Here is a 27561-nt window from a genome sequence, read left to right as displayed (position 1 = left end):
GTATACTCATGGAAATGTCTTTGTTGGTGATGACAGCTTCAAGACGCCTCTTGTATGGTCACATGCATTGCTCGGGTGTAGATTTGAGAGTTTCATGGCTTTCTTTTAGGATCTTTGTCCTGCTGAAACGTCCACCCTCACTTCCTCTTCATCACCCTGGTATATGGCAGCAGATTTTTATCATGAACATCTTGGTATATTTTTCTGTTAATACTTCCTTCAGTTATATGAAGCGCACCTGTGCCATATGCTTAAAAAAACAGCTCCACAGCACGATGTTCCCACCTCAAGACTTTACTATTTGTGTTTTTGGGCAACATGAAGTGCCTCCTGACCTCCAAACATCCCAAAGAGTTCAGTTGTGGTCTCATCTGACCAGACTATATTTTCCCAGTATTTTACAGGCTTGTCTAAACGTGCTGGAGCATGTTTTTTCTTCAGCAATTGGGACTTGCATGGTGAATGTGCATACAGGTCATGGCAGCTGCACAACCGCAATGCTCTATATTGTTACCTGCCAACTTGTTGTAATGTTGTTTTTGCTGCTGCTCCATACACAATAGAGCTATGATGCACTGATGACCTCATAACAGATACCAGATAGATACCAGTGATTGATTGTTTTACATAAACATTTCTCCTTAAAAAACTATTTATCCAGATAAAACTATTTATCGGACAGGTTTTTGACGGGGCGCCAACACAAACACAAAGCAGGAGATGAAGCATTGCTGAATATGTTTCCAAACCAACTTCATTCTAAGCCAAAGACTAGAAAATATGGTGAAGCATGTCTTCCCTTTGGTTTCACCTGCACAAGTGCCGAGGTAGGTCTCCCCTGCAGAATTGGCTTTCCCTTTGTCGGGAGCAGCGCTGGGCTCTTCAAATCACAGACAAACAGTATCCCACATTCTTGATTTTTAGTTCACAAACACTTCTTGTAATGACTAACTACTCCTGACATTTTGGAGATATTAGCTCTTTATACAGTAAAGTTACAGTGGGATACAAATAATATCAGGCTGATCCTGCCACGATTTGTTCCCCCGGTTCAAATCAGAGACAAACAGTATCCCACAGCTGTTTATGTTTTTAAACCCATTTTACACAGAGAGGCATTTTTTGAAAAATGTATTGATAGCAATGTTGAATATTATTACACAGGAAAAAAACTACTTGTAAAATAATTACACCGTGACGCCTCTGCCTTTCTAAATGGAGGGACAGTAACTGCATGTGTATGTAAGCGTGTAAACCTGCAGATAGAGACAAAATACTGTTAATCTGAATATCTATCATTCTGCAATTCATCTCATGTAAACAATAACGTGGCGCACAGTGTGACGTGAAAAAAGGCACATACCTTTGACGTTGCGTGACCAAGTCTGTATTCCTCGTCCACACGTAAACGCAAAAAAGGAATTTTTAAAAATCTCAGTGTAATGTTGGACCCAAGAAACACTAGCCGGAGCGACTTTGACGATAGCAGAACTTTTATTAAACACTGTGGGTTTGTACAGGGACACAGACACTCCCGCTCTCTCTCTCTGCTGTCACGTCCGTCCTCCCCCTCCGACTGTCACTGCCAACATATAAAGAGACACAATCACTGTCAGATCCCAGCACACCTGTTCACCCCGCCCCTGCGCCGCCCCGGGAGCTCACTGCGTCACCCCTCCTCTGCAGCTGGCGAGAGACCACACCCACGCCACACATCCCCACCGCCCGACTGAGGCCGGGGCTCATCCGGCCAAACCTATTCCCCCCCCCCCCCCCCCGCGAGCGGGAGAGGAAATCGGCCACGACCATCTGCGCGCCCGGCCTATGGATCACCTTGAACTTAAAGGGCTGCAGGGCCAGATACCACCGAGTGATCCGGGCGTTGGCATCCTTCATGCGGTGGAGCCACTGCAGCGGGGCATGGTCTGAGCAGAGGGTGAACGGGCGGCCCAGGAGGTAGTAGCGAAGGGACCTCCCTCCGTCCAACCGCACACTTCTTCGGGTTGGCCGTGAGCCTCGCCTGCCTCAGGGACTCCAGCACCTCGGCCACACGCCGCACATGCTCCGCCCATGGTCACTGTAAATGATGACGTCGTCTAGATAGGCGGCAGCATAGGCAGCATGGGGCCGCAGCACCCGGTCCATGAGGCGCTGAAAAGTGGCAGGGGCTCCGAACAAGCCGAACGGAAGCGTAACGAATTGGTACAACCCATACGGAGTGGAGAAGGCCATCTTTTCCCGGGACTCTGCAGACAAGGGAATCTGCCAGTAGCCCTTGGTTAAATCCAGTGTCGTGAAAAAGCGAGCGGTGCCCAACTGGTCCAGGAGCTCGTCGACCCGGGGCATGGGATAAGCATCAAAACGTGACACCTCATTCACTCTGCGATAATCGACACAGAACCGTATAGACCCATCCTTCTTCACCACAAGAACGATGGGGCTACACCAAGCACTGTGTGATTCTTCTATTACTCCCAACCTCAGCATTTCCTTCAATTCCCGGAAAACAATTTGCCTCGTATGTTCCGGCAGCCTGTAGGGCCGTGAACGCACCGTCACGCCAGGCTGCGTCTCAAAATGGTGCTCTATGAGAGAAGTACGGCCGGGCAAGGGGGAGAACACGTTGGCAAAGCGCTGTTGCAATTCAGCAACATCCGCCCTCTGGGCCTGTGTGAGATGGTCACTACAATGGAGGGAGGCGGGGATGCTAGATTTTGGCGCCTCCGGCCCCAACTCATCTCTCCCTCTTATCAAGCTCACCAGAGAAGAGGTCTCCGCCTCCCTCCAGGCTTTGAGGAGGTTGAGGTGATAAATCTGCGTGGCTCCGCCCCTGTCTGACCGTACCACTTCATAATCAACGTCCCCCACTCGCCGTGTGACCACGAAGGGTCCTTGCCACTTGGCGAGTAATTTAGAGCTGGAAGAAGGAAGTAACACAAGCACTTTATCTCCCGGTGAAAATTGCCTAAGTTCCGCCCCTCTGTTGTACAGGCGTTGCTCACTTTTCGCAGGGCTCGGACCTTCCTCCCAGTTTTCCTTAATCAGGTCGAGCACCCCCCCGTGGCTTCCTGCCGTATAACAGCTCGAAGGGAGAAAATCCCATGGAGGCCTGGGGCACCTCCCGCACTGCAAACAACAGAGGGTCTAACCAGCGATCCCAATTGCGTTCATCTTCGCGAATGAACTTACGAATCATGGATTTTAAAGTCTTATTCGGCCCCTCCACCAGCCCATCAGTCTGAGGGTGGTAGACGCTGGTCCGAATAGATTTAATACCCAGTAATTCGTACAGTTCCCGCAATGTGCGTGACATGAATGACGTGCCCTGGTCAGTCAGTATTTCTTTCGGAATACCGACTCGGGAGATGACCTGAAACAGTGCCTGCGCCACGCTCTTCGCTGAAATGGTGCGCAGCGGCACTGCTTCTGGGTACCGCGTTGCATAGTCCACCAGGACCAGCACAAAGCGATAGCCGTGTGCACTCCGGTGCAATGGCCCGATGAGATTCATGCCAATACGCTCAAACGGGATCTCCATCAGTGGTAATGGGCGCAACGGCGCCTTTGGCACGGCCGGCTGGTTAACCAGCTGGCATTCTGGGCACGACGCACACCAGCAGCGCACGTCGGCCCAAATGCCCGGCCAATAGAATCGGGCCATTATGCGCTCCAGAGTTTTCTCACCACCCAAATGCCCTGCCATGGGGTTCGAATGAGCCGCCTGGAAAATCGTTTCCCGACGGCTTTGCGGCACCAACAACTGTGTGCGGATCTCATTAGTGTGAGTGTCGCGACTCACTCGATAAAGCCAATCGTTCCGCAATTGGAAATGAGGGTATTTTCGCGCAGCGTCAGGGCGCACCAAGTGACCATCAATATCCATCACTTGGTCATAGGCTGAGCGTAGGGTGTCGTCCCGAGACTGCACTAGTGGAAAATCTTCCGTGGGGTGCACAACGGGTCGACCCCGCGTCACCGCTGAGCGCCGCGCAAACGTTACACAAATTTATAGACCGCGATCGCATCCCCGCGTACTGCCCCAGTAAGCTGTGGAACCCCACCAATTTGTACCCAAAATAAGGGGATGCGACAGGCGCGGGCTAACCGCCGCCTTCACTCTATGCGTTTTGCCCCTGAATTTCAGCAACAGTGACACTACCGGGTACTTGTGAATATCCCCGTGCACACATTTAACCTCCACCCAGTCAGCCTCCAACAATGCCCCGGGGCGAACCAAACTTTGGTGGACCAGAGTCTGCGTGCAGCCCGTGTCCATCAAAGCATGGCGAATATCCCCTTGACACCTTACCGGCACGCGGTACGTCCCTCCTGGACCGGGGGCGGCCGCTGGAGCACCGGCAACACGGAACACCTGCCCCACCTCCATGAGCGGACATTCTCGGCGCAGGTTCCCCCGGCCGCCCACACTTCCAACAGTCCGGCCCCGGCGTCTGTGCGGCTCCCCGTGGCTCCGGGGCAACCTCGGCGGCCACCGGGGTTCCGGCGGGTAGCAGTGGCCGGAACGGGTTCCTGGGGTTCCACCCCGCTGCCTGCTCTGTTCCCGCAGGGCCGCCGTCCCTCCGCTGTGACGCCGCCGCCGGTGGCCTGGGCGGCGGAACACGGGCGCTCCGCCGCGGCTCCTTGGACCCAAGAAACACTAGCCGGAGCGACTTTGACAATAGCAGAACTTTTATTAAACACTGTGGGTTTGTACAGGGACACAGACACTCCCGCTCTCTCTCTCTGCTGTCACGTCCGTCCTCCCCCTCCGACTGTCACTGCCAACATATAAAGAGACACAATCACTGTCAGATCCCAACACACCTGTTCACCCCGCCCCTGCGCCGCCCCAGGAGCTCACTGCGTCACCCCTCCTCTGCAGCTGGCCAGAGACCACACCCACGCCACATTCAGTTTTTGGTGATTGAAACGCCGTTTACATGTGGACAAAAGGTCCAAACACATAGAAACAGCTGCGTTTTCAAAAATACCCGTGTAGGTATGGACATAGCGTAAAAGAGTTAGTAGTTTATTTTCTTACTACCTGTAATTTATTTCAGATTACTTGTATCTAGTTAATTGTTTACTAAATGTTTGAGGTGTGAAATAAACCAAAATATGGGTGTGTGTGGTTAAAGGATGTGCTTGCACGTGCATGTGCTTGCACATGCGGGGGGCGGCATTTTTCTTGTAAAAAAAAAAGGGGGGCCTGGCAAAAAAAGTTTGGGAACCACTGCTTTACCTAATCACATGAGCCAAGGTGTGAAAACAGGTGTGGGTCACAATCAGCCAGGGTTTCGGGTGAGCTCATTGTGAAATCTTGCCCCACCCCACAATCATGACAGGGTGGGGCCAGGTTTCACAATGAGGCCTGTGATGTTCTCCTTTATCTTATAGTGGACAGAAATTATTTTTTGGAGTGGCACAAATAATTTCTGTGGCATCTTATTTGATGCAGACATCTGATTGTTCTGTAAATAGATTGAAATGGTTATATAAAAAAAATATAGCCTTGGCTGCATTTTAAGGTAAATAGCTGCAAATAATTTGTTGTTTGCAAAACTTGTGCATAGGTTTTTAAAATGTACAAAATGTACAGTTTATACTATGGACATTTTGACCCCAAAGCGCTTTACACTACATGGGGGCGACCGTGGCTCAGGGGGTTTGAAAGCGCATCTGTAACCGGAAGGTCGCCGGTTCGATCACAACGACCTGGTCGTTGTGTCCTTGGGCAAGACACTTTACCCTACCACCTACTGGTGTTGGCCAGAGGGGCCAATGGTGCGATATGGCAGCCTCGCTTCTGTCAGTCTGCCCCAGGGCAGCTGTGGCTACAACCGTAGCTTGCCTCCACCAGTGTGTGAATGCGAGAGTGAATGAATAGTGGCATTGTAAAGCGCTTTGGGTGTCTTGAAAAGCGCTATATAAATCCAATCCATCATTATATTTGCATTTAAAAATGATTTTTTTAAACATGTTTGTGGTTGTTACAGTAAGCTCCTTAGACTATTTATCTTGCCTTGTTTGGTATCATGTTTTTCAGCACAACCTCACATGTCCGAATTTACAGTTAGTTTTTCGTGGGGGTGGCTGTAGCTCAGGTGGCAGAGCAGGTCAGCCACTAATCAGAAGGTCGGTGGTTCGATCACAGGCTGCCTCCTGGCTGCATGCCAAATATCCTTGGGCAAGATACTAACCCCATGTTTGCCTACTGGTGGTGGTCAGAGGGCCCGGTGGCGCCAGTGTCCGGCAGCCTCGCCTCTGTCAGTGTGCCCCAGGGTAGCTGTGGCTACAATGTAGCTTGCTATCGCCAGTGTGTGAATGACTGAATGTAGTGTAAAGCGCTTTGGGGTCCTTAAGGACTAGAAAAGTGCTATACAAATGCAGGCAATTTACCAGTTTTTCATTTTGGCATATTTTATTAACACAATTGATCTAAAATGAGACAAAAAACATAAAATCAGAGTAGGAAACAGTTATTTTTACTGTAACAAGTTTACAAAATCATTTTTGAAATGCAAATATAAATTGTACATTTTAAAAACCTGTGCACAAGTTTTGCAAACAACAAATTATTTGTAGCTATTTACCTAAAAATGCAACCAAGGCTATTTTTTTTATATAACCATTTCAATCTACAGGGTGGGCCATTTATATGGATACACCGTAATAACATGGGAATGGTTGGTGATATTAAAGTCCTGTTTATGGCACATTAGTATATGTGAGGGGGCAAACTCCTCAAGATGGGTGGTGACCATGGTGGCCATTTAGAAGTCGGCCATCTTGGATACAACTTTTGTTTTTTCAATAGGAATAGGGCCATGTGACACATCACACTTATTGGTAATGTCACAAGAAAAACAATGGTGTGCTTGGTTTCAACGTAACTTTATTCTTTCATGAGTTATTTACAAGTTTCTGACCACTTATAACATGTGTTCAATGTGCTGCCCATTGTGTTGGATTGTCAATGCAACCCTCTTCTCCCACTCTTCACACACTGATAGCAACACCGCAGGAGAAATGCCAGCACAGACATCCAGTATCCATAGTTTCAGGTGCTGCACATCTCGTATCTTGACACCATAGACAATTGCCTTCAGATGACCCCAAAGATAAAAGTCTAAGGGTGTCAGATCGGGAGACCTTGGGGCCATTCAATTGGCCCACGACGACCAATCCACTTTCCAGGAAACTGTACATCTAGGAATGCTCGGACCTGGCACCCAGAATGTGGTGGTGCACCATCTTGCTGGGAAAACTCAGGGAACGTGCCAGCTTCAGTGCATAAAGAGGGAAACACATCATCATGTAGCAATTTCAAATATCCAGTGGCCTTGAGGTTTCCATTGATGAAGAATGGACCCACTATCGTTGTAGCCCATATACCACACCAAACCATCACTTTTGTTGTTCCAACAGTCTTGGAAAACTTCACCATTCACATAAAAGTTTGCCTCATCACTGAACAAAATCTTCTTTGTGAACTGAGGGTCCTGTTCCAATTTTTGTTTTGCCCATTCTGCAAATTCTGTGTGCCGATCTGGGTCATCCTCGTTGAGATGCTGCAGTAGCTGGAGTTTGTAAGGGTGCCATTAGTGAGTAGCTAATATCCGCCGAAGGGATGTTCGACTAATGCCACTCTCCAGTGACATGCGGCGAGTGCTACGCTGTGGGCTCTTGCTGAATGAAGCTAGGACAGCCACTGATGTTTCTTCATTAGTGACAGTTTTCTTGCATCCACATTTTGGCAAATCCAACACTGAACCAGTTTCACGAAACTTAGCAAGCAGTTTGCTAACTGTAGCATGGGAGATGGGTGGTCTCGTAGGGTGTCTTGCATTGAAATCTGCTGCAATGACCCGGTTACTGCGTTCACCAGATATCAACACAATTTCAATCCGCTCCTCATGTGTTAACCTCTTCGACATGTCAATGGCTGTGAACAAAGAGAAACTTGTACATAACTCATGAAAGAATAAAGTTACGTTGAAACCAAGCACACCATTGTTTTCTTGTGACATTACCAATAAGTTTGATGTGTCACATGGCCCTCTTCCTATTAAAAAAAACAAAAGTTGTATCCAAGATGGCCGACTTCTAAATGGCCACCATGGTCACCACCCATCTTGAGGAGTTTGCCCCCCTCACATATACTAATGTGCCACAAACAGGACTTTAATATCACCAACCATTCCCATGTTATTACGGTGTATCAATATACAGTGGGGCAAAAAAGTATTTAGTCAGCCACCGATTGTGCAAGTTCCCCCACCTAAAATGATGACAGAGGTCAGTAATTTGCACCAGAGGTACACTTCAACTGTGAGAGACAGAATGTGAAAAAAAAAATCCATGAATCCACATGGTAGGATTTGTAAAGAATTTATTCGTAAATCAGGGTGGAAAATAAGTATTTGGTCAATAACAAAAATACAACTCAATACTTTGTAACATAACCTTTGTTGGCAATAACAGAGGTCAAACGTTTACTATAGGTCTTTACCAGGTTTGCACACACAGTAGCTGGTATTTTGGCCCATTCCTCCATGCAGATCTTCTCGAGAGCAGTGATGTTTTGGGGCTGTCGCCGAGCAACACGGACTTTCAACTCCCGCCACAGATTTTCTATGGGGTTGAGGTCTGGAGACTGGCTAGGCCACTCCAGGACTTTCAAATGCTTCTTACGGAGCCACTCCTTTGTTGCCCGGGCGGTGTGTTTTGGATCATTGTCATGTTGGAAGACCCAGCCTCGTTTCATCTTCAAAGTTCTCACTGATGGAAGGAGGTTTTGGCTCAAAATCTCACGATACATGGCCCCATTCATTCTGTCCTTAACACGGATCAGTCGTCCTGTCCCCTTGGCAGAAAAACAGCCCCATAGCATGATGTTTCCACCCCCATGCTTCACAGTAGGTATGGTGTTCTTGGGATGCAACTCAGTATTCTTCTTCCTCCAATCACGACGAGTTGAGTTTATACCAAAAAGTTCTACTTTGGTTTCATCTGACCACATGACATTCTCCCAATCCTCTGCTGTATCATCCATGTGCTCTCTGGCAAACTTCAGACGGGCCTGGACACTGGCTTCAGCAGCGGAACACGTCTGGCACTGCGAGATTTGATTCCCTGCCGTTGTAGTGTGTTACTGATGGTGACCTTTGTTACTTTGGTCCCAGCTCTCTGCAGGTCATTCACCAGGTCCCCCCGTGTGGTTCTGGGATCTTTGCTCACCGTTCTCATGATCATTTTGACCCCACGGGATGAGATCTTGCGTGGAGCCCCAGATCGAGGGAGATTATCAGTGGTCTTGTATGTCTTCCATTTTCTGATGATTGCTCCCACAGTTGATTTTTTCACACCAAGCTGCTTGCCTATTGTAGATTCACTCTTCCCAGTCTGGTGCAGGTCTACAATACTTTTCCTGGTGTCCTTCGAAAGCTCTTTGGTCTTGGCCATGGCGGCGTTTGGAGTCTGACTGTTTGAGGCTGTGGACAGGTGTCTTTTATACAGATGATGAGTTCAAACAGGTGCCATTCATACAGGTAACGAGTGGGGGACAGAAAAGCTTCTTACAGAAGACGTTACAGGTCTGTGAGAGCCAGAGATTTTCCTTGTTTGAGGTGACCAAATACTTATTTTCCACCCTAATTTACGAATAAATTCTTTACAAATCCTACCATGTGAATTCATGGTTTTTTTTTTTTTTCATATTCTGTCTCTCACAGTTGAAGTGTACCTCTGGTGCAAATTACTGACCTCTGTCATCATTTTAAGTGGGGGAACTTGTACAATCGGTGACTGACTAAATACTTTTTTGCTCCACTGTAAATGGCCCACCCTGTATTTACAGAACAATCAGATGTCTGCATCAAATAAGATGCCACAGAAATTATTTGTGCCACTCCAAAAAATAATTTCTGTCCACTATAAGATAAAGGAGAACATCACAGGCCTCATAGGCTACGTCCACATTAGCCCGGATAGATTTGAAAACTGCGTTTTCGTCTGAAAACGCTCCGCGTCCACACTAGCATTTTTAGTCGTTTTCACAGAGTTGTGCATCCACATTGAAAAGGCCGAAAACGCTTACGTTCCAGTACTGTGCATGCGTGAAACGCAAGAAAATTCGACCTGCCTCATTTCTGTCTGCTGCTTATTTACTTTCCGTCTCTTTGAAACGTCGTGGCAAAATATCGAGGAAAAGCACCGAGTTTTTTAAATGGACTAAAAATGAGGTGGAGTTGTTGTTGCAAGTAACACAAAAGTACAAAGTTGCAAAAGCGAATGAGAATTAAAGAATTTGAAGAAAAGCTATCTGGAGCATGTACTGACTGATATTAATCTTTAATTGATTAATTTTAATCTTTAATTAATCTTTAAAATTGAGAGCAAACAAAACAACTGCTGTATAATGCCCTCCGCTATCTTAGTTTAATTGGTCACTTGACTGCATCACATGACTAAAATGTGTCAACGTTTTCAAAAAGTCTTCGTTTTCGCTGTCCACACTGCGACGCGAAAGCACCGTTTTCAAATGTATCCACTTTGGAGACCGTTTTCAAAACGCTGCGTTTTCCATGAGTGAAAACGCCGTCTTAGTGTGGACAGGAGGCCAAAATGGAGAGAAAAGAATGCGTTTTCAAACGAAAACCCTTAGTGTGGAGGTAGCCATACCTGCAGGCCTCACAGCAGGAGGTGTATCACTCCTCCTGTTTCCAACCTGGAGACAGCCAATCTGTGAGCTGGTTTGCCCCCCAGCTCCCAGTAAGCTGAAGACACCTTCAACTTCCTGTGTGTTGACAAATAGTAACGCATCCGCATCGCATTTTCTTGGTAGTAACGGTAACTGAATTGTAACAATAGAAATAATAATTAGTTAGATTACTAATTACTGAAAAAAGTAGTACCGTTGGTAACATCGTTACTTTTAACGCAGTTATTCCCATCACTGCTAACCACTGACCAACATATTTACATTAAGTCACTTCAACCATTGGTTGAGCATATAGTTGCAATTTTAGAGCATCGATTTTGTGCTTTTCTGTGATAATTATATAACAGGAATTAAATCCCCAGTCATGTGGCCACTCCTCCACTTTTTCTATTGCTTTTTGCAAATGTTTGCCTATGTGTTGAACAGTCCTTCCCCTCATTCAAATTGCAGCAACTTATGCATATAATGAAGAATGTATACCTCTAGATTTGAAAATATGTCATTATGTAGTTCCTGTTGGTATACTAAGTACTGCAGCAGGATATGTCCTGTAATCTATATTTTCACCAAATGTGCTGTTTGCATACAAAGTCTTCTGAAGTCTTCTAGATTTCTCCTAGCCCCCCTTTTCAAAGCACCATGAATGAATGAACTTCCTTCTTGTTAAAACACATTAATATTAACGTTAGTGATTATGAGGAAATGATCACTTCCTTTGGTGGAAACCCTCCTAACTTACCATTCTGAAGAAACAATAAACTGCTAGATACTAGAGTAAGATCTAAACATCTTGTTCCTTCACCATTATTAAGGCATACAGTGATCTGTCATCAATCAGCTCTTCTACTACATCACCATTACTGTCTGTGTGACCGCTTCCCCATAAGCTGTTGTGACTATTCAGATTTTCTTTTTTTTATTTATACCATATCAAGATTTTATTTTTGCACAGATTATAGTTCAGTAAGGAGAGAGAATTAGAAAGAATGAACATGATTTATTGATAAACAGAATATAGATAGAAGTGTTTGGTGGTTAGACTCCAATGTCCCATCTTGGCAGAACAGAACTCGAGCTTTGAAAGGGATTAGAGAAGGAGACCCCGGTGCTTAGATGGTGGTGGTGGAGATCAAGGTGACTTGAATGGAATTTGTAAATTTTTGTCGTAAACTGTAAATTGTAAATATTGTAAAACTTTTCTTCTGTCATTTAATGGTCGGGCATTGTACAGCTACAAGCATTTCACCCCCATGTCATACTGTGTATGGTTGTGTGTGTGTGACAAATAAAATTTGAATTTGAATTTGAATTTGAATTTGAATTATTGAGTGAAGAGAGGGGGAGAAGGAGAGGGGGAGGTGGAGAAGGGTGTCTGCAAAGGAGAATGGCAGGTTCACAGTGACCATTAAAGTACGCGACATGAATGCTGATTGGCCCGGAGAATGCTGGGAGAGGATGATTCGACTAGACCAGTGATAACACAAACAGCTTGACAGCGTGGGGAAGTGGGAGTGATAAAGTTTAGATTTAGCCAGCAGCACCTGGGAGCAGATAGATCTGAGGCCACAGACCTTCCTTATTGAACTTACACATAAGCTTCATAAATTAACCAACTTCATATTTTCTTCTTTATTTGTATCACACATTTCTAAGTTAACACATTTGACATCCTGGGGTGATGGAACCTCAGCAAGATAACTAATTTTTAACACATCCTCCACCACTTTGATAGTTTTCTCTGTCACAGCTCATGGAATCAAATCCTGGAATACTAAAATCTAGCTGAGGATGCAGCCAATTGTCTTAAATGAATATAATGTGCTGAAGTATTTCTAATTCATGAACATCTTTTTTGAATTCTTGACCATCAGCAATGAGACTATGAGCAGTATGATCAGTACCATGATTATAGGGTTAATCCTCAATATTTCTATTTTCCTTGACTTTACCTGCTGTTAGCAGCTGTATGAATCTCATCAGCTTTAGCATCTCTGAACTCTAGAAATCTTCCAGCCGCTGTTACAATGGTTTCATTTTGTCGCTTTTCTTTTTGAGCTGTGAAGAAACATTAACATTATGGCAGATGAACACCACCAGATTCGCTTTACTCACTTTACTCACAAATCAAAGTCAAAGTCAAAGTAAACTTTATTCTCATTTCTGCTATATACAGTACAGTATATAGAGAGATGAGACAATGAGAGTCCAGTTCTATTCAGTGCAAAAGAACAACAATAAATATAGGAAGAGTAAGAAATAAATATACACACTTTAAGAATAAGGTAAGGGGAATACACTTTGAGGTAAAAAGGGTTAATAACAGTCTTCAATTGAGATTTAAAGTGGCCTTGAATTGCTTTAACCCCCTGGGCTCCAGGGTATAATTGGCTGTTTTTGACTACTTTTGCTTTTACCTCTATATTTCACCTTTAAAAACTCTTCATCTTGCCTTGTTTGGTATCATTATTTTCAGCACAATCTCAAATATCTGAAATATTTTTTCATTTTGACATACTATATTAGCACAATTGATCTAAATTCAGACAATAAATTTAAAATCCAAGTTGAAAAATTTTTTATTTTTCACTGTAAAGACCACAAACATGTTTAACGAATCATTTTCATAACTTGAAATGCAAATAGAAATTGAACATTTCTAAAAATTATGCACAAGTTTTGCAAACAACAAAGTTATGTGGTACTATTTACCTAAAAATGCAGCCAAGGCCTCAGGTGTTTTTTTATATAACCATGTAAAACTATTTACAGAACAATCAGGTGTGCTGCATCAAATAGGAAGGCACACAAATTATATATGCAACTCAAAAAATAATTTCTGTCCACTATAAGACAGAGGAGAACACCACAGGCCTAAACCCTGCAGGTCTGACAACAGGAGGTGCATCAGTCCTGTTTTCCATGTGGGGACAGTGTTTACACTGGAATCTGCCTTTGGTGGCTTTTTTTGGAGCAAATGTGACATTCAGCAGTATAACTGACACACAAAACAAAACAATGACTACACTACACACTAACTATAACCTCCAAACACACTAAAACATCACTAATGTCTCTCATGTGAAAACTCGCGATCTCTCTTTCTTTCGCTCACCCGCTTTCTCTCACTGGCGTCACTCCTAAAACTGCCCTCTCTTCCTAAACACTAAATGCCACATGTTGCCATATCATTTTTTTGATTGGTTGACATGGCACAATTTAACACCAATAGGGAAAGGGTGTTTTTCTTTTTCTTTTTTCACTCGCAAGCAGAGAGTGTTTGCTAGCGCTGTCCTTAGAAAACGCCGTTTTTACCATTTCTTCTCGCTGTAAACACCACTGTTTTGTTCAGAAATAAAACGTCACGTGTATTTTTTATCATAACTCTGGTTTTACGTGGCCTATTGAGACAATTTTAAAACTGGTATATAGTTTGAAGTTCACACTTTCGACCCACATTGAAATGAAGACTCTGGGTCGCTGCATCTTGATCACCAACATGAGCAGGATTCCTGAGATTAGGATTGTCCATAGAGCAGCATCTGTATTTACAAAGGCAGTCGTATGTGGAGTGCAATGGAGTCAGTTAATGGTTTCTGTGGGGGTGTGTGGTGGGGGGAATGGGGGAGCTGGTAGTGAGTTTGGGAATCTGATGGCTTGTGGGAAAAAGCTGTCAGATGGGAGGAGGTGGGGTGCCCCCGGCCTCTCGGCCTGGGGCTCGGTCACTCAGGCACAGCTGGCTGCCGGCGGAGCTCACGGGCGCGTCACTGCAACTCCCCCTGGCTTCTGCTCCGCGGCTGCTGAGTGAGCCCTCATCTGGGACTCTCCTCAGCTCTTACTGGGACAGTGGCGCGGCTGCCCCTCTGTTGGTCTTCCTTGGTCTCTTGTGTTCTGGGGGCCTCTGGATGTCTGGAGTTTTGATCTCCTCCCTACCTGCTTCATACCCTGGAGGACGGGGCTGTGGCCCCCCCACACTCCCTAGCAGATCGTTACATGGAGAAACCTTTGGAATGCAAGCATGCTGATCCACACAGGTATGCACACAGGTGTACACACGGGTATTCACAGACGCGGACTACAGCTTTCTTGGCTGCTGCCTCAAAGCACATTGTGTGCTGTCTATCTTGCGTGCTGCACAATATCGTTTATTATTTAGTATCTACTGATATCTACTGCTAGCTAGTTTGTGATGGTGCCGTTTTTTTTATTATGTTGCTCTTTGTTGTTTGCTTTCTCTTCTGTTTTTTTTCTCCATACAGTTGACCCTGCCTCACACCTTCTGCCACCCTCTGCAATGACTTTTTATATTTCTTTGTAAATAAGATTTCCTCCCTGCAGTCTGTCATTCCACCTCCACTTTTCAACCCCTGTGTTTCCCCCTCGTGCCACTCTGCCTTTAACCAGTTTGAGCTAATCTCTCTTTCTCAGCTGCATGAAACAGTCTGCAAGGTCAAGTCTACCAACTGTTCCACTGACGCTATTCCCTCTCGTCTTCTGAAGCAGGTCCTGGACTCAGTTGGACCTGTCCTTCTGGTCCTGATCAATGCCTGTCTCAGCTCTGGTTGTTTCCCAACACTTTTTAAGCATGCAGTTGTTCAACCTCTTCTCAAAAAGCCTAATCTGGATCCATTTATACTCTCCAATTATAGGCCCATTTCCAATCTGCCCTTTCTGTCCAAAGTACTGGAACGAGTTGTCCTCAGGCAGCTCCAGTCATTTTTAGACAACAACAGTCTCTATGAGAAGTTTCAGTCTGGTTTTAGAGCTCGTCACAGCACTGAAACCGCCTTACTGAGAGTTTTTAATGATTTGCTTTTAACTGTAGACTCTGGTTGTGCTGCTGTCCTAGTAACCTTAGACCTGACAGCAGCCTTCGACACTGTTGATCACAACATACTGTTATCCCGCCTAGAACACTGTGTCGGTTTGAAAGGTACTGTTTTAAAGTTTTTCCAGTCCTATCTGGATAACAGGAGTTTTTCTGTTCACCTCGATGAACTGTCATCTCCCAGAGCTCCTTTAACTTGTGGTGTACCTCAGGGGTCCATTCTAGGCCCCCTGCTGTTTATTCTGTATTTGCTCCCTCTGGGCGATGTGCTGCGCAAACATAATGTGTCCTTCCACACCTTTGCTGATGACATTCAGATCTACCTCCCTCTGAGGTTAGACTGTAAGGACTCTCTGCAGCCGTTATTCTCCTGTTTGTCTGACATTAAGACTTGGATGGCTCTTAACTTTCTACATCTAAATGAAAGTAAAACTGAAGTCATTGTGTTTGGGCTTCCTAAAGACCCTGACCTTTCCTTTGATTTTATGGGACCCCTAACTTCCGAATGTACTTCCTCCATTAAGAGCCTCGGTGTTACTTTTGACAGTGCTTTTAAATTTGATAAACAAATCAGCTCCGTAGTCAAGGGATCTTTTTATCATCTACGGATTTTAGCTAAAGTCAAGTCCTACCTGTCCAGGAACGATCTAGAAAGGGTGGTCCATGCTTTTATTACTTCACGGCTGGACTACTGTAACTCCCTTTATGCTGGTTTAGATCGTTCCTGTCTGCATCGCCTCCAACTGGTGCAGAACGCTGCTGCTCGCATGCTGACCGGTTCCAAAAAGAGAGACCACATCACTCCGGTCCTCTGCTCTCTCCACTGGCTCCCAGTTGCTTTTAGGATTGATTTTAAAATTTTACTGCTGGTTTTTAAGGTTCTTAACGGTACTGCACCTCCTTACCTGGCAGAGCTTCTTAGCATTTACCGCCCCAGGAGATCTTTGAGGTCAGCAGACCTGATGCTTTTAGATGTTCCCAGGTACAGACTAAAGACTAGGGGAGAGAGGGCTTTTGCTGTGGCTGCACCCAGACTGTGGAACAGTTTACCTCCTCACATCAGATTCTCCACAAGCCTTGGAACTTTTAAAACTGCTCTTAAAACTCACCTCTTCTCATTGGCTTTTAGCAAGGTTTAACTTATTGTTTTAATTTATTGTTTTATCAGTGAGGTGTTTTATGTACTTGTATTTTATTGTATTTTATATTTGTATTTTATTGTACAGCACTTTGGTCAGCCTCGGTTGTTTTTAAATGTGCTTTATAAATAAACTTGACTTGACTTGACTTGACTTGACCCAGGTGTTTTGTTTTGTTTTTTGTTTGTTTGTTTGTTTTTCTTTCTCCCCCCCCCCCCCCCCCCTCCCCTTCTCACCGTCTCTTCTCCCCTTTGGTTTTCTTTCTCTCCCTCTCTTTCTTTCATTCTTTCTCCCTGTCCTATCCCCCAGTCATGTCTGTCCCGTTTGTAGCAACTGAAATTAAAATAAATTCATAATTATAATAAAGGTCAATCAAATGGACCAATATGGCAAGGCCATGCGGAAAGACTGGTTATTAGTTATGTAATCATGCCCCCGTATGCCCCATTATCGTTTGCTTCAAACTTCAGCAATTTATGGGTGAGACTCAAGTACATCGGAGACGGGGACCCCCCGACCCGTGATTATGTTGCTGAAGAGCTGATATTGCAAACATCATGGCTGAATGTGCAGGACATATACTCCTTCATTGCTCTCCCCAGTAAACGGGATTTTGAGCTGTGTTTCACCGAAGAGGCACCCTTACGTCGCTTCTTAGAGATCTCCCTTTCCAACGCATCACATCCGAAATGGAAAGACTGGCAAGTGGAGTCTTCTGTCCAGGTAGAGGTAGTGACTCTTGTTGTTAAGTTCTGGACTATAAGGATTCCAGACCAAGATATCGAGTTATATCTTAAAAGGTATTGCGAGATTCTTCAACCCCCAGTCAAGCCAGTGGATAAATTCGGATTCTGGTATGGAGTCCGAAAATACAAAGTTCGGATGCGTAGAGACGAAGCTGGACATATAATTTCTATTCCGAATTCCATCTCGTTGGGCCCCTACAATGGCAGGATTATTTATCCGGGCCAATCGGTGAGGTGTTTCATCTGCCAAGGTCCAGACCACCAAGCGAGAGAATGCCCCACTGTCAAATGTTGGAAATGTGGTGAGCTGGGCCACAAGGCTAAAATTTGCCAAAACGAAAGTGAGTGCTCCCTCTGTGGTGCGAAAGGACACACTTTCTTTAAATGCCCCAAGTCCTACGTGAATATACTTAAATCTTCCCAACAACCTCGACCTTCTGCCACCATGGATTTCCCTTCTTTGGTGGACCCTTCCCAAGTCTTGGATCCCCCTGTGAATGACCAGGTGAGAGAGCCCCCTCCCTCTACTCCTCCCCACCTTCCTCCGACAACTACCTCACTGTCACTCCCAGTTTCGCCTGGATTGGACAATCCACAAGTGGATGAACAGGATACCCAGTCTAGCCCTGTTCAAAATGAGTTACCATCTCCACTGTCTCAGTCAAGTAAAAAAAGCGACGAGAGTGATGAAGAGCTAGATGGTAACCTAATCATAGAGACATCGGATGGTGAGAATGAAAGCGATAGTGATGACGAAGAAATTGACAGCGAGCAGACACCTGAGGACGACGGAGATAGCGAGGACCATGGATCCTTCCCTTTCTCAGAGGCGGCATCTCTGGCTCTTGCTTCGCTGCCCGGGGAAACGAAAGTAAAACGGAAGATCTTCTTTAGTGGAAGTCACCCGGCCCTCAACGAGCTCGTCAACGAGGATACGAGAGGAAGCAGAAAAAGGAGCGTTTCTGCTTCTAGCTCTGGAAGAGATAAGCGGAAGGATAATAGACCAAGTCCTCCGTGAGTAATATTTCTGAGATGGTCTCTCCTTTAGTCAACCTATGAGTAACATCAAAATAATGACATTTAATGTCAGAGGTCTCCAATCAGATAAGAGCAGGAAAAGGAAGGTTGATTTCTTAAAAAGACTTGATTATGATATTTTGTGCCTTCAAGAGATGAGATTAAAGACACACGTAGATGTATGTGAATTAAATAAAATGTGGAACACTGCCCATTCAATAATATCGATAGGGGAAGACAGCTCTGACGGAGTGGGTATTTTCTTTAAAAAAGATGCGGTGAATATAATCAAAAGAAGAGACATAATACCGGGACGACTCCTCCTTGTTGATTGCTGTTATTACGGGCAAAGGTTGCGTATTATTAATGTTTATAATGCACCCGAACGAACGAAAAAGATACAATTGTTGAAAAAATTGAAGTATTTATTAGAGATTGGTTTTAATATAATTCTATGTGGAGATTTTAACATTGTTACTGAAGCAACTGACAGAATATCCAAGGTTGAATTTAGAGAACTGCGGGAAAGCAAATTGTTGGTTAAAGTCTGTAAGGAAGCAGCACTTCGTGATTTATACAGGCACTTGCATCCACATACCGTCCACTATACTAGATTCGATTCGTTAACTAAAACAAGGATTGATAGATTCTACATATCACATAATGTTCAAGGTCTGAAATATGACACTCTTTTAACAGACTTTTCTGATCATATGGTGGTTATGGCAACAGTATCGTGTTGCCCCCATGAATTTTTGAACTATTGGAAATTGAATACATCCTTGTTAGCAGACGAGTTGCTTGTGTCCGAAGTTAAATCTGAAATTAGGAAAATATTACATTTTAAGATTTTTACTACTTCTTTCTCGGAACTTTGGGAGCTTCTTAAACGACGTATGTGTCAATTTTTTAAATTTAAAGCGAGAGAATTAAATCATGCAAAGAATGTAAAATATAACGAAGATGTGTGTAGATATATATATTTAAGAAATAAGAAGGAGAAGGAAGAGGAGGAGGAAAATCAAATGATGTCTCTTAAAGAGGACATTGATCGAGTCAATAGAGAAGTTTTATTTAATATGTTGCGACGTACTGACTTTCACGGGAACAGTGATTATATGATTTTTAATAATCAAAAGAAAAGTCGGAATGACTTTATTGTCTCAATTAAGGATAAACATGGAAAGTCAGTTTTTAAAGAAGAGGGGAAAAGACAAGTGATTAGAGACTATTGTTCGGCGATGTTTTCATCCATAGTTACAAACAGCGACGCTATTAACAATTTTTTGAGTGAGGTTGAACCATTAGATTCTGTCATTTATGAAACTTTGATTGGAAAAATTAAAAGAGAGGAAGTGGAGTCAGTAATTAACCAACTTAGTACCGATAAAACACCTGGTCTTGATGGACTCCCCTCTGAATTTTACAAAACTGTGAGTAAAGAACTGTCTGAATTGTTAACTCAGTATTTTAATGAAGGAATAGAAAGAGAAACAATGGGTAAATCGTTTTATGAAGGAGTTATGTGTTTATTATATAAGAAAGGTGATAGAGAAGATATTAACAATTATAGGCAACTGACAATAATGAATGTAGATTATAAGATTTTTGCTAAAATAATTATGTCTAGACTAGAGGATGTATTAGATATTATCATTGAAAAAGAACAAACATGCGCAATTAAGGGACGATTGATGTGGGATAACTTAAGTATGTTAAGAGAAATTATTTATAATGGAAAGGATTCAGAACTCTGCATTTTAGGATTAGATCAAAGGAGGGCTTTTGATTCTGTTTCCCACTCTTATTTATGGAAAGTAATGAAAGCTTATAATTTTCCGGACCAATTTATTTCTATTATCCAATTGATTTATAAAAAGTCCCTAGTGCAAGTTAAGGTAAATGGAAAGCTCTCATCCCCTTTTAGTGCTGAGTGCGGGGTTAAACAAGGATGTCCTTTGAGTGCTGCGTTATATGTCCTTGCAATTAATCCCTTATTGAAAAGGATAAATGATGATAAACGGATCAAGGGATACGTCCTTGATAAATCCTTTAAAATCACAGCTTTGGCGTATGCAGATGACGTGACGGTGATAATTAGAAACCAAAACGAACTGTCTTCAGTTATGGAGATATTACACCATTACGAACAGGCATCAGGTGCCAAACTGAACCAAGACAAAACTGAAGGGGTGTGGCTTGGACATCCGACCAGACAACCTAAAATGATGATCTCTCTATGTAGGGAGATTAAAATTCTGGGTATATGGATTGATAATACTGACTCTAGTTTACTAAATTGGAATAAGAAAGAAAATGAAATTAAAATGGAAATTATGAAATGGGAAAATAAAGATACAAATTATAAAACGCGTATTAATATTGTAAAAACACACATAATTTCGAAACTTCTTTTCCTTGCCGCAATTTTTCCTCCTCCGAGAACAACTGTAATGAAAATAAGTAAGATGTGCATTAAATTTATCTGGGGATCCAATCGAGAAGTGACTAAGAGGAAATTTATGTACAAGAGTAGGAAGCATGGGGGCTTGGGAGCCCCAGACTTAGAGATTGTTTTGCGAATTCCTTTTATAAAAATTACTCAAAGCGCAATTTCTCGGGGTGCCCCGTGGGTTCGAGGGAAGGAGCAATTGTGGCAAAAGAAAAGAGGCAGGGCCAGAGCGGGTGTTCCATACCACAGACTTATGTTCGGTGGCTTATCAAGTCAATGGGAACAATATAGTTTAAATATTCTCCAAGATAATACGAAAAATATCTATAAAAAAATTAATGAAACCAAAAATGAAGGTGTAATTCAATATAAGTATGCAAATGAAGATGAAAACCTTTCAATAGTTAAAAATATACAAGACAAATTATTATCTGAAAGCATGAGAGACGCTCGGGCGCCTCCCTGTGAGAGCGGTGGTAAAATGGAGTTGTTTTGTTACCACCATGAAATGTCCTATGACAGGTTGTGATGAAGATGAGACCCTAGAACATCTCCTATTGGATTGTTATAGGACAACTGAGATCAGGCAGAAAATGACAGAAATTGGCTATGATGTGGATGTTAATATTAAAGCAGTTAAATATGGTTTGTTTAAAGAAAAAATGTGTGACGACAAAAGGAGACTCTTTTGGTTAGTAATGTGTGTAATAAACACACATATTTGGAAAACTCGTGCCAAAGGAGTACTTGAACAAAAGATGATAAGTAGTGATGTGGTGAGTAAACATATCGTTACAGACCTGCGGAGAAGACGAACAATGGACCTGAAACTTGGGAAAGCTTTCCCCTGGAACGAATTAAAACTGTAAGTCTTGTGAACGTTGTGTGGACTCAGATGCTAGATTTTCCTCCTTGTTTCTCCCTTTTGTATGTGCTCATGGTTTTGTATATGTAATTGTATGTGTATGTGCATTTTATATGTAAACTTGTTTACTTTAAATAAAGTTGGAAAAAGAAAAAAAAAAAAAAAAAGCAAGGCCATGATGATCCACTTGGTAAAATAAATCCGCTTGGCATCTTTCTTGGCCTTAAGCGGAGGAGATTATCCCCACTGCGAGAGTCACCACATTCCCAAACCAGAAACCGTGGATGGACAGATCGATCCGCACTGCAGTAAACGCCAGGACCGCCTCCTACAACGCGGGTCTCGCCACTGGCGATATGAGCGCCTACAAAGCGGCCTCATACGGTGTGCGGCGTGCGGTGAGAGATGCCAAACGCCGGTACCTGGAACGTGTGGAGTCCCACTTCCACCAGGGTGACACACGGAGTATGTGGCACGGACTACGCACCATTACGGACTACAAAGCCAGGGACACTGCGCTGATCAACGCTGACTCTGCATTCACCAACGAGCTGAATCAGTTCTACGCCCGGTTCGAGGTTAGCCAGGCGGCTAATGCTATCTACCGCCTGACTACCGAGGACAGTGACGTCATCAGCGAGAGACCGGTGACCAGCATCGCGGAGCATGACGTCCGAGCGGCACTGAGGAGAGTGAACACAAGGAAAGCGGCGGGGCCAGACGGCATCACCGGCCGTCTGCTGCACTGCTGTGCTGACCAGCTAGCAGGTGTGTTCACTTACATCTTCAACGAGTCCCTAGCGAAGTCTGTGGTCCCCACATGCTTCAAAAGATCCACCATCATCCCTGTGCCCAAGAACAGCAAACCCTCATCCCTGAACGATTACCGGCCAGTTGCACTGACCTCGGTAGTAATGAAGGTGTTTGAGAGGCTGCTGAAGAACATCATCTCCTCCTCCATCCCAGACACCACAGATCCACTGCAGTTCGCCTACAGATCCAACAGATCCACAGAGGATGCCATCGCCCACGTCCTGCACACCACTCTCAGCCACGTGGACAAGAAACAGGGTAACTATGTGCGAATGCTGTTTGTTGATTACAGTTCAGCGTTTAACACAATAGTGCCCTGCAGACTGTTCACAAAGCTCAGGGATCTGGGACTTAACAGCCGTCTGTGTGCATGGGTGTTGGACTTCCTCACTGGCAGAACTCAGGTGGTGAGGGTGGGCAGGTGCTTCTCCAACAGCATCACCATCAACACAGGAGCACCTCAGGGATGTGTCCTCTTGCCACTGCTCTACTCCCTCTACACTTCAGACTGTGTGGCCACCCATGGCTCCAACACCATTGTGAAGTTTGCTGACGACACAGTGGTGTTGGGTGCCATCTCCAACAACGATGAGGCGGCCTACATGGATGAAGTGAAGAATCTGGCATCGTGGTGCCAGGACAACCACCTCCAGCTGAACGTCGGCAAGACCAAGGAGCTGGTGGTCTACTTCAGAAGGGGTCAGCACAGAGACTACAAGCCCATTATCATCAATGGAGCTCCAGTGGAGAGGGTGCAGTCCTTCAAGTATCTTGGTGTCCACATCTCCTCAAACCTGACATGGGCTGCCCACATTCAGGTCCAGACCAAAAAGGCTAGGCAGCGCCTGTATCACCTACGGCAACTGAGGAAGTTCAGGGTCTCTCCAAAGATCCTCAGGATTTTCTATACAGGCGCTGTGGAGAGCATCCTCACACAGAAAATGACATCGTGGTTTGGGAACAGCTGTGTGAAGGACCAAAAAGCTCTCCAGAGAGTGATCCGTACAGCAGAACGGTGCTGCAGGATTGCTCTCCCCCCGCTTCAGGACACCTACACCAGGAGATGCCGGACTAGAGCAGCGCAGATACTGAAGGACCCGTCCCATCCTGGCAACAAACTGTTCCAACTTCTGCAATCTGGTAGAAGGTTCCGCATCTTCCGGGCAAGGACAGAGAGACTCAAGAGGAGCTTCTATCCCGAATGCAGCTGGTCAGAACGCTCTCTATGGTGCCCCTGCAGAACACGGTGAGGGTGGGAGGAGGAAGGTTGGCCCGCTTCAGGCATCTCAGGAAGTGGAGACACTGCTAGGCCTTTTTGGTGATAGGGGTGGTGTTGGTGGTCCAGGTGAGGTCATTTGAAATGTGAACTCCCAGGAACTTGGTGCAGTTAACAGTCTCTACTGTGGAACCGTGGATGCTGAGTGGTGTGTGGGTGGAGCGAGTCTTCCTGAAGTCGACAATCATCTCCTTGGTTTTGTCCACATTCAGTGACAGGTTTCGCTGCACCAGAACACCAGCTTCTGAACCTCACCTCTGTACGCCAACTCCTCGTTGCTGCTGATGAGTCCAACCACGATTGTGTCGTCAGTGAACTTGATGATGTGGTTAGAACTGTGTAAGGCAGTCGTGTGTCAGGAGACTGAACAACCAAAGGCTGACACAGCCCTGAGGAGCTCCTGTGCTGAGCCTGATGGTGCTGGAGATGTTGCCTAATCGGACAGACTGAGGGCTCTCTGACAGGAAATCTAGTATCCAGTTGCAGAGAGAGGTGCTCAGTCCCAACTTGCTGAGATTGTCAAACAGTTTTTGGGGGATAATGGTGTTGAATGCTGAGCTAAAGTCTATGAACAGCATTCTGACATCGGTGTCTTTCTTGTCCAGGTTGGAGAGGGAGAGGTAGGGTGTAGTGGAAATGGCATCCTCAGTTGACCAGTTCAGCCAGTATGCAAACTGCAGCAGATCCAGTGTGCAGGGGAGGTTGTTTTCCACATGTGCCATGACAAGTCTCTTGAAGCACTTCATGATGATAGGGGTCAGGGCGATGGGACGGTAGTCATTCAGACAGGATACTGAGGATTGCTTTGGCACCGGGATGATGGTGGTGGACTTGAAGCATGCTGGGACGATCATCTGGCTCAGCAATAAGTTGAAAATGTCTATGAAGAAATTGGCCAGCTGATCAGTGCAGTCTCTCAGCAGACGACCTAGGATGTTGTCTGGTCCAGCAGCTTTCCGTGGGTTGACCTTGGTGAGAGACCGCCTCACGTCGGCTGCGGGCAGTGAGATGGTCTGGTCGGTGGTGGGGGGCGTGGCTTTCTTTGCTTGAGTGTTGTTCAGTGCATCAAACAGTGCGTAGAATTTGTTCAGTTCCTCAGGAAGTGTGATATCTACATCACAGCCTTTTGGTGCAGGCTTGTACTGTTTGACGGCCTGAATGCCCTGCCACAAACTGTATCTTTTGTGCATGTGCACTCTTTGCTTTTTAGATGGCGCGAGAGAGGTTGGCTGTGACTTTCTGACCAACAGACCCCAGCATTTTAGGTCAGGCCATAACTACTCTACCACCATCACACTCAACACAGAGCACTACGCTCCCATTGCTGTAGATATACTCATAGGACGGCTAAAGAAGATGCAAGTTTAGTGATCTGTTTACCTCACACCGATACATTAGCATATATATATAAATATAGCACTTCTGTATATATTTAGCAAATCTGTATATTTGTTCATAGTACATCTGTATATCTGCCCATCTGCATAGCAATGTAGAACATCTGTATACTATACAGATTATCTGCATATCTGTATATCTGTACATATGTATACACAGTGCATCTGTACATTTGTCTGTAGTTCATCTGTATATTTGGTCTCTCTGTCCATAATCTCTTCATAACTATTCCACCCTTTATAGTACCCTTATCGGTATACAGTGGGGCAAAAAAGTATTTAGTCAGCCACCGATTGTGCAAGTTCCCCCACCTAAAATGATGACAGAGGTCAGTAATTTGCACCAGAGGTACACTTCAACTGTGAGAGACAGAATGTGAAAAAAAAATCCATGAATCCACATGGTAGGATTTGTAAAGAATTTATTCGTAAATCAGGGTGGAAAATAAGTATTTGGTCAATAACAAAAATACAACTCAATACTTTGTAACATAACCTTTGTTGGCAATAACAGAGGTCAAACGTTTACTATAGGTCTTTACCAGGTTTGCACACACAGTAGCTGGTATTTTGGCCCATTTCTCCATGCAGATCTTCTCGAGAGCAGTGATGTTTTGGGGCTGTCGCCGAGCAACACGGACTTTCAACTCCCGCCACAGATTTTCTATGGGGTTGAGGTCTGGAGACTGGCTAGGCCACTCCAGGACTTTCAAATGCTTCTTACGGAGCCACTCCTTTGTTGCCCGGGCGGTGTGTTTTGGATCATTGTCATGTTGGAAGACCCAGCCTTGTTTCATCTTCAAAGTTCTCACTGATGGAAGGAGGTTTTGGCTCAAAATCTCACGATACATGGCCCCATTCATTCTGTCCTTAACACGGATCAGTCGTCCTGTCCCCTTGGCAGAAAAACAGCCCCATAGCATGATGTTTCCACCCCCATGCTTCACAGTAGGTATGGTGTTCTTGGGATGCAACTCAGTATTCTTCTTCCTCCAATCACGACGAGTTGAGTTTATACCAAAAAGTTCTACTTTGGTTTCATCTGACCACATGACATTCTCCCAATCCTCTGCTGTATCATCCATGTGCTCTCTGGCAAACTTCAGACGGGCCTGGACATGCACTGGCTTCAGCAGCGGAACACGTCTGGCACTGCGGGATTTGATTCCCTGCCGTTGTAGTGTGTTACTGATGGTGACCTTTGTTACTTTGGTCCCAGCTCTCTGCAGGTCATTCACCAGGTCCCCCCGTGTGGTTCTGGGATCTTTGCTCACCGTTCTTGTGATCATTTTGACCCCACGGGATGAGATCTTGCGTGGAGCCCCAGATCGAGGGAGATTATCAGTGGTCTTGTATGTCTTCCATTTTCTGATGATTGCTCCCACAGTTGATTTTTTCACACCAAGCTGCTTGCCTATTGTAGATTCACTCTTCCCAGTCTGGTCCAGGTCTACAATACTTTTCCTGGTGTCCTTCAAAAGCTCTTTGGTCTTGGCCATGGTGGAGTTTGGAGTCTGACTGTTTGAGGCTGTGGATAGGTGTCTTTTATACAGATGATGAGTTCAAACAGGTGCCATTCATACAGGTAATGAGTGGGGGACAGAAAAGCTTCTTACAGAAGACGTTACAGGTCTGTGAGAGCCAGAGATTTTCCTTGTTTGAGGTGACCAAATACTTATTTTCCACCCTAATTTACGAATAAATTCTTTACAAATCCTACCATGTGAATTCATGGATTTTTTTTTCACATTCTGTCTCTCACAGTTGAAGTGTACCTCTGGTGCAAATTACTGACCTCTGTCATCATTTTAAGTGGGGGAACTTGCACAATCGGTGGCTGACTAAATACTTTTTTGCCCCACTGTATATCAGTACATTTGCCCGTAGTACATCTGTATATATGCTCTCTACATCTGTATATTTGCTTAACTTATCTGTATATAATCTGCTCTAATTGCACTTACTAAATTCAAATTTTATTTGTCATACACACAACCATACACAGTACGATATGTGGTGAAATGCTTATTGCTGTGCAATGCCCTCAACGCTCTCGTACTACACTTGCACTTCTGATTAGATGCAAACTGTATTTTGTTGCCCTGTATTTATATATATATGTAATGACAATAAAGTTGATTCCTATCCTAATCTCTTCTTTTTGTACTGAAAATCCTCCATACTCAGAATCAGAATTGTGTTTATTGGCCAAGTATATGCGCAAACATATACAAGGAATTTCGTTCCAGTAGAAACTTGTCTCTCAAGCACAACAATGATGTATATCACAACAATATGTAAAGGACAC

Source organism: Rhamphochromis longiceps, linkage group LG17 (assembly GCF_057381845.1).
Source record: "Rhamphochromis longiceps isolate RC_006_pf linkage group LG17, R_longiceps_female_GT1.1, whole genome shotgun sequence".
Taxonomy (NCBI): domain Eukaryota; kingdom Metazoa; phylum Chordata; class Actinopteri; order Cichliformes; family Cichlidae; genus Rhamphochromis; species Rhamphochromis longiceps.
Note: the sequence above shows the minus strand (reverse complement) of the source record.